This window comes from Chrysochloris asiatica, unplaced genomic scaffold, assembly GCF_000296735.1.
Source record: "Chrysochloris asiatica unplaced genomic scaffold, ChrAsi1.0 scaffold00103, whole genome shotgun sequence".
Classification (NCBI taxonomy): Eukaryota; Metazoa; Chordata; class Mammalia; order Afrosoricida; family Chrysochloridae; genus Chrysochloris; species Chrysochloris asiatica.
Window position 1 is genome coordinate 6308767 of NW_006408621.1, and position 7620 is coordinate 6316386.

The window sequence follows — 7620 nt, forward strand, 5'->3', positions numbered from 1 at the left end:
GCACTTAACAACAACAACAACAGACTGATATAAAATTATGGTTGGTTGGCTATGTGCCATGGAGCTGGTTCTGACTCATAGTGACCCTGTATAGGGTTTCTGGGGCTGTAATTCTTTACAGGGAGCAGATACCTCATCTTTCCCCCATAGAAGAGCTGGTAGTTTCAAACTGCTGACCTTGAGGTTAGCAGCCCAACTTGTAACCACTATACTACCAAAATTCCTTACGAAATCATAAACCTTTATTAAACAGAAATATTAAAATGTGAAACTACTGTTTCTCAACATATCCCTCACTTAAGGTTAACACATTTCTGAAAGACTGTGTTTCCATCTCTTTCATTCTCACCTAAAGAATTTTGCACTTTTCTATATAAGTCATTTCAAAATACCAGCAATGACATCCTTGAGGGACTCAAATTGTGTTCCTTTTCAACTTTCTTTGAGTTTGTTTTTGTTTTGTTTTTTTTTTTAAGAATTTTGATGGGACAAGGTCAAAAACCTTGACACTGAATATATGCTTTAGTGTCAAAGACAAAAATTACTGAGAAGGCATTTACAAGCACAAAAATTTAATTTAGAATTTAAAACTTACCATAAAGAAAAGTTCTGGTTCAGATGACTTCACTGGTTAATTTTATCAAACATTCAAAAAGCACAAATATATGCAGTATGTTGTTGTTGTTAAGTGCTGTTGAGTCAGTTCCCACTCACAGCGACCCTTATATGATTTCCGAGGAGTGGCTAGTGGGTTTCAACTGCTGACCTTGTGGCTCAAACTGACCTTGCAGTCCAGTGCATTATCCTTATTTTATACTTATTTTTTAAGTATAAAAATATACTTCTTTTTAAATAAGCACCACACCAGGATGCCATACACAGTATATCCCATCAATTATCTATCAGTTTTTCCTATCGTGGTAGTTTGCATCTTGCTGTGATATTGTAAGTTATGTCACTAATATTTCAAATACCAGCAGGGTCACCCAAGGTGAACAGGTTTCAGTGGACTTTCCAGATTAACACAGACTAGGAGAAAGGAACAGGTGACCCCTTCTGAAAAATTAGTCACTGAAACTTTATAAACAGAATACTGATAATACTGCCTGAATATTGAGACAAATATTATATTTAATTATGCAACATTTTACTGAATTTAATTTAAATATTTTACTGCAAAAAAAATTGACCAAACACACATATTGTACATCAAGGTGTTTTTTTTGCTACAAAAGAATTTTTTTAATAAATGAGGTAATATTCTGAAGGCAATAGAATAAACTAAAAGACATTCATTTTCAGTAACTAATACTGAAAATGTGTTAAAACATTTCAGAATTTTGGACAAAATAAATACTGCATCAAATTGATGTGGCCAGTTTGCCTAAGATTGATTAAAGTATACATATTTTTGAAATTTGTCAACTTATGGAATTTTCTAGAAACACTTTATTAATGAAATTAGAGAAGAATAGTAGTTATACATAACAATTTATGAGTTTTGAATTAAAATCTATGGGATTATGGGAGAGTAATTTCCATCCTCATGGAAGGGCTACTTTGACTAGAATACAAAAGAAAGGATATCACGTGTGAAACCCATTCACTGAATCAATTATGAACAATCTACGACAGAAAATAAATACTTCTTTCATGTAAATCTATGCACTGTTGTGCACTATGGTTTTCAAATCACCAGTCAAGGTTTTAGGCTAGATTCTCTAGAGAAGCAAAACCAGTGAAACTTATATATATATATTTATCTAATATACATATTATATATATACATATTATATATAATATGTATATATATATAATATGTATGTATGTACATATTATATAGTAGCATAGTGGTTATGAATCGGGCTGCTAATCTCACGGTCAGCAGTTCGAAACTACCAGCTGTTCTGTGGGAGAAAGATGAGGCTTTCTGCTCCCATAAAGATTTACACCCTCGGAAACACTTTACAGGGTCGCTATGAGTCGGAACCGACTCCATGGCACATAACAACAACAACAAGAAGTATGTATGTATATATATATATATATGCATATATTATATATTTTATATTTATTATATATTATACATACTGAAGAAAAGTTTATATCAAGGCAATGACTTACAACTGTACAGGTGGGAGAGTCCCAAATCTGAGGCAACGGAACCAAGATTAATTGCTGGGACCAGTTACGCAGAGGAGCAGACAGACAATAGAGCAGGTCACTAACTGGCTCAAATTCAAGGATATAAGATCCAGATCCAATGTAAAGAAAGCAAGCTTTTCCTGTGTGTCCATTATGTTGGGAGCAGGCCACACTCCTAAGAAAATACCCTTTTAATTGACTGGCTGCTCATAGCCAAACATCATAGAGTTAACTGTATCTGCATTAGATTTCACCAGGTGGATAACCTCACCTCAACTACCAAATCATTGGGAATCCTATCCCAGTAAAATTTTCACTATCAAAGTCAACAAAACTGAGTATATTAAAATAAAGTGAACCTAAAATTAAAATTTGAAATCTATGATAGTGCTTACGTCACTCTTTAAAACTGCCTAGGTTGTGTACATTTTAAAATACAATTGGTTAGTACAATACATACATAATTTAAAAATAAGTATATTTAAGTGTAATTAAATTTTCATACTCAGATTTTCTTCCTGATAGATATACGCAGTTACAAAATTTGGAAACCACTCTTTCAAACACTGCATGCATTATTTTGCTCTACCTACAATGGACACCCTAACTGAAAAATCACTGCATTATTCTTAGACATTTTGTATACGTTATTGTTATGTGCCTTGGAGTCGGTTCTGACTCATACCAACCCTGCATAGGGTTTCCGAGGCTGTAAATCTCTATGGGAGCAGAAAGCCTCATCTTTCTCCCGCGGAACAGCAGGTAGTTTCGAACTGCTGACCTTGCGGCTCATAGCCCAATTTGCAACCACTACTCTATCAGAGCTCCTTATTTTTATATTTAGACAAGGTTTTTTATTTTTATTCTTAATGTAATAGGCACTCTTCCTCCTTTGGCAATCTTCTTGATAACTGCTATGATATGAAATAGTTTATATGTTATCTTTTTTTGTAGATTAGAAAATTTAGACCAATAGGTTAAATTATTTTCTCAAAATCAAATCAATTGAAACCTGTGAATGTTAGAATCTGTACAAGGTGGAAATCTGTTAAAGAATGAAAAAATCAAATATTTTCCACTAAAAGGAGAAAGAGAAAATTGTTGAGACTGAACCTTGTCAATGGAGGAAACAGCAACACAAGATAGTCCCATCAAGTTCAGTTCTCACAGATTTCACTGTAATTTACAAAATTGGCAGAGGCATTCATCAAGCTTAGTTCTTACTAATCAAACCTAATCTTTCTAATCACAAAACTAAACCAAATCATTTTTAAAAAACAAATTAGCTTTTTGTTTCGCAGTTTTGGAGAATTTTTTTTTTTTTAATGCTGTTTAAACTTGTTGTTGTTGTTGTTTACTGCTGTCAAATCGGTTCTGACTCATAGAAACCCTGCATAGCGTTTATAAGGAGCAGCTGGTGGGCTTGAACCTCCCACTTTGCAGTCCAAACTGGCCTTGCAGTCCAATGTTCATCCTATAAAGCCACACCAGGACCAATAAGGGCTAAGATATATAAAAGTAGATGCCTGAGGTATATAAGCACTATTACTGACTTTCCATAAAACATGTGTTTCTCTAATTCATCTATGGTCTTCCTTATTCACTGTAGAACTTTCACATATACATGAGGCTACTGAAAATACCATGGCTTAGGTCAGGCACACCTTAGTGCTCAAACTAAAGTCTTTGTTTTGAATACTTTAACCAGGTCTAGTGCCGCAGATTTGCCCAGTGCATATGTCATTTGATTTCTTCAATATTGCTTCCCTGAGTATTTATAGTGGATCCAAGCAAAAGAATTCTTGGGCAACTTCAATATTTTCTCCATTTGTCATGTTTTCATTGGTCCAGTTGTAAGGAGTTTTGTGCAACCCATACTCTTCAGCAGTAAGAATTTTAAGTCCTCTTTGCAAGCAAGGTTGTACCTTGAGCTTATTGTACATTGTTAAATATTCTTCCATTCCTGATGCCACCTTCTTCTTCATATAATCCAGATTCTAGGATTATTTTCTCAGCACACAGATTGAATAAGTATGGTGAAAAGAAACAACATTGTCACACACCTCTATTGGATTTTAAACCATTCAGTGTCCCCTTGGTTCTGTTTGAATGACTGCCTCCTGGTCTGTGTACAGGTTCCTCATTAGCACAATTGAATGTTCTGGAATGCCCATTCTTCACAATGTTATCCAGTGCTTCTCATGATCCACACAGTTGAAAGTCTTTGCATAGTCAATAAAACATTCAGCCAAGATCCATCTGACACCAGCAGTGATATTCCTCGTTCCACATCCTCATCTGAATATGGTTTGAACCTCTGGCAGTTCCCTTCCAATGTATTGTTGTAGCCATTTAAACATTAGCTTTAGCAAAATTTAATTTTGATATAATATTAATGATATATTCCGATGACTTACACATTCCGTTGTATCTCCCCTCTTTGCAATGGGAACAAATATGGATATCTTCAAATCAATTGGCCAGAAAACTGTTTTCCAAATTTCTTCACATGGGTAAGTAAGTGCTTCCACCAGCCCTGCCATCAGTTTGCTGAAAGATTTCAATTTGCATTCCATCAATTCCTGGAGCTTTGTTCTTTGCCAATAGTATCAGTGCACCTTGGACTTCGTCCTGAAGCTCTTGGTCACATGCTACCTTTTGAAATGGTTGAACATCGACCATTTCTTTTTAGTTTAGTGAATTTGTGAATTCCTTCCATCTTCTTTTGAGGCTTTTTTCATCATCCAATATTTTGCCCATAGAATTCTTCAACATTGCAACTGGAGGCTTGAATTTGTGCTTTAGTTCATTCACTTTGGGAAATACTGAGCATGTTCTTCCCTTAGTTTTTCTAACTCCAGATCTTTTTGCATCTCATTATGATACGTGTCTTTGTCTTCTCAAGCTTCCCTTTGAGAAGCTCTTTTACCTCTTCATCTCTTACATTTGCTTTTCACTGAGGAGCAAGTTTCAGAGTTTCTTCTCACATCCATTTTGGTTGTTTCTTTCATTCTTGTCTTCTTAATGACTTTTTGCTTTTTTCCTGTCTGATGTTTTTGATGTCATCCCTCAACTCTTCTGGCCTTCAGTCATTAGTGTCTAACAAATCAAATCTATTCTTGAGATGATCTTTAAATTCTTCAGATGACTACATTTATGGGAAGAGACTGAGGAAAAGCTCCATGACATCAGCCAAATCAACGCCAGGGGCTGACCGTGGAACAGACCATAAATTGTTCATAGGCAAGTTCAGGATGAAGATGAAGAAAATTAAAAGAAGTCTGCAGTGTGTGCAAGAATGAAAATAAAATAAATTTGAAATGGGTAGTGGAATGGTAGCACAACTTGAAGAATGTAATAAATGTATGAATTTTACATGTAAAAACTACTGAAATGATTTCTGTTTGCCAATGTATATCTTTAATCAAAGTAAACACATTAAGCAAATATAAAAAATGCAGGTTTTAAGAACTGAATAATCATGTTAGATAAATAAATATTTTGTCTGGAAACAGTTGCTGAAATAAAACTTCAAGTACATCGGTTTTCTCCTTGAACATTTTTATTTGGAACAAGTACATTGCCATTACCCATTAGGAGGAATCATTAGAAAACACCTTTCACAAGAAGTGTTAATTTTGAACCAGGAAAACAAAACAAGAGCCATTATACCATTTTCTAAAGTGACAGAAAGCACTCATTACTGGCTTGCCTTGATCCTGAATTCTGCAAGGTCTTTTGTACCTCATCTATGGATTGCATAGAAAGTAGAATGAATAAGACTTCTTGATTTTATGCAGTGGGATGAATAGGGGACTCTAGCTAGCAGTCCACTTGAGCAAAAGCTTTGTTATTTGTATTCTGTCTAGTGATTCACAGAGTCATTAAGTTTCAAGGACAGGAGAAAAGCTACAACTGAAAGCAAATATCTTACTACTTACTTAAATTTATTTTATATAAAAATAATTAGGAGTTCCAATGAACCCAGAATACTTTCTTCAGTCTCAGAAGTCATATATTCCAGCCAATTTTCAAGATACAGGATGCCGGAATAGAATTACTACTATTGTCCTTTCCAATGTCTTTTAGTAAAGACAATTTATTGTCTGTATCCCAAGTTTTTAATCATCCCTAAATCCTGTTGTGGTGCTATGGATTAATGGGCTGGACTGTAAGAGGTCGTGGTTCAAGCTCACCAGTTGCATGGACAACACTTAACCATGACGGTGCAGTTCAAGCTCACCAGCTGCTCCTCAGAAACCCTATACAGGATCACTGTGGGTCTGAACTGACTCAGAGGCACTCGGTCACAACAACAGCTTCCACTAAAGTATCAAAATTTCTACTTTTCCAGTCTGCGTGCTTCTCAACTTGGGTGATAGGAAGAGTATCATATACATAACCACACTGAGATGAACTACAAATTATTAAAATACAGCAAAATACCTTGTAATAACTTCTAGGAGCATAGATATATTACCATAACTGAGAGTCTTAAAACACAAAAATTATCCCCTAATAATGTGTACACTGTAGTCACGAATTAGTTTACTAACACTACTGGGATAGGATTAACACTCCACGTCAAGGTCGATTTTGAACCACAAGGTTGGCAGTTCAAACTCACCATAAGCTCCTCGGAAATCCTATACACGGTTGCTATGACTTGGAACCTATTTGATAGCACTTAACAACAAAAACAGGTTATTGGGAACTCCTGGTATGGTGCTGTAGGATCAGTACTAGACTGAGTATCACAAGGTCAGCAGTTCAAACCCACCAGTGGTTCATCAGAAACCCTATACTTTGTCCCTGTGAGTTGGAACTGACTTGACAATACTTTCCACACACAAGAATTACTGGACCTCTGGTGCAGCACTGTAGGCTAGGCATTGAACTGTAAGGCCAATTTGAACTGCAAGGCGGACTTCAACTGTAAGGTGGTGATTCAAACCCACCAGCAACTCCTCAGAAACCCTATACAGGGTTGCTATAAATCAGAACCAACTTGACAACGCTTAACAAAAACAGTTGTTATGTGCAAAGCACTGTGTTAACCCTTCCAAGACTAAGACTCAATGGGAATACACAATCCGATTGGTGACCACATTCATCACCGATAAGGGGAAGTGAGGGAAAAACAGCAATGAAGCTGCAAACTAAGCCCTACAATGTTCAGTAGACTCCTGTGAACCCGGTGGGAGACCTGGTTGGCCACCAATGTTGTAAGACTTGGGGACTCTTGGGCCCAAAGTCAGTGACATAGCCACAGAGGACTACAGTGGAGAGTGAAGCGTCCAACTGATAAGAGGAGAGGGCATATGCACAAGAACACCCCTACTTGCAGACAATACCCACTTGACCTGGCTTTGATGACTGGATGATCAGAACTCAACTAGAAGAAAACAGAAGAGGAAAAAAAGAGTAATCTGACACAATTTGATGAACTTGACCTACACCTATGGATGCAGTAGC